Here is a 1,482-nt window from a genome sequence, read left to right as displayed (position 1 = left end):
CAGAAGCGTGGACTGGCTAATCCAAGTTGGAGAAAAAACAAAGTGCACCATCGCGAAGCCACATCCTGCTTATCCTCTGGACAGCCACGTGGCAGAGGGATGAGTGGGTGAGAAATCGTGTTCAACGATCAGTGGGTGGAACAAGTAGAAATTGTAGAATTGAGGGTTGGTTAGTGAACGCACAATGAAGGAGTGAAAGAGGAAATGATAAACCAAAGACTGAGGGATTAAGAGAGAGGAGTGTCATCGCAAATCGTGGAAATAAACACTGAGATGTCCATAAAAGAATGTAAGTAGAAATAAGTAGGAAGCAATAACAACTGATTAATAAATATGGAAACAAATTTTGATGCGAAACAAAGGTGCAATGAAGGGAAAGTGATATAGGAGGCATAAAATTAACAAATTATAAGTGGTTTTTGGCTAAGTAATGTGCGTTGTGATACACAACGCGAGATTAGCGGTTGAAATTGTTGGAAAACACGCATGCTTATGGAACAATAGTCCATCAGAAAGTGACAAACTGGTTTAATGAAGATCCGAAATGTGATCGTAGTGAAGAAGAGCCGGTTATTAGACGAAATCGGCCTTCGCTTCAAGACATAACGCAAATATTTGGTATTAAGCAGAGAGACGCTAAAGTGTAGCAATTAAAGCAGCTCTTTGGTAGCGTAGAGAAGCACGGAAGGAAATAAATAAGGAAAGTAAATAAAATGAAACAAATGTGGAATACTTACGTTGTTTTAATGTACCTTCCAGGGAGAAGGCAAGCAGAAAACTCGAATCTCGTGATCGGATCGTCCTCTCCCGTACCTAGTGACTGCAGCTCCCCTCCTTCTTGAACATTGTATTTGCCCTCTCCATCTTGTCATCTTTAATAAATATGTCCAAAGTGAATAAACCGGGCTTGTCTAAGAACGCTAGGAATAGGGAAGCGGAGACCGATGAGTCTCGCTCCACACAGGTTGTTTTAGGGTAATAAAAGAGGGCTATTTTAATCAAAATTCACAAGAACAAACCAGTAAGGGTAAGAATAGATGTCTTTAGAAAGACTTAGTCAGTGCTAGACTTGCGCGAATTGCCTTCCATGGCTCGCAGGCATTGAGAAGCCGTTAAGAGGAGCGAGGATGCCAAGAATTTTCCACATGTCAGAGCTGTGTCGGAGTCAGTACTCTGCGTATTTCTCCAATGATGTCTGGTAGGGTGGCTCAAAAATACGGTGTGCACCATAACGTCACCTGTTTCTGCTAAAGCCGATCTGCGGGATAGTGCATCCGCATTACCATGCCCTTTTCCTTTTCGGTTTTGGACTGTAAAGTCATACTGCTGAAGTTCTTCGTACCTCATCTTGCCCTTTCTCCCATTTAAAATTCTTCGCCTGCTTCTCGGTTAATTTATGTGGCGGGCTGGCGATCTTAGCAAAGCCCAGTTCGAAACGCCGGTAATAATTTGCTACACCTAGGAAACTGCGGAGCTCTGTCT

This window comes from Echinococcus granulosus (genome assembly GCF_000524195.1).
Source record: "Echinococcus granulosus chromosome Unknown EG_S00125, whole genome shotgun sequence".
Lineage (NCBI taxonomy): Eukaryota > Metazoa > Platyhelminthes > Cestoda > Cyclophyllidea > Taeniidae > Echinococcus > Echinococcus granulosus.
This window is presented reverse-complemented; position numbering follows the sequence as displayed.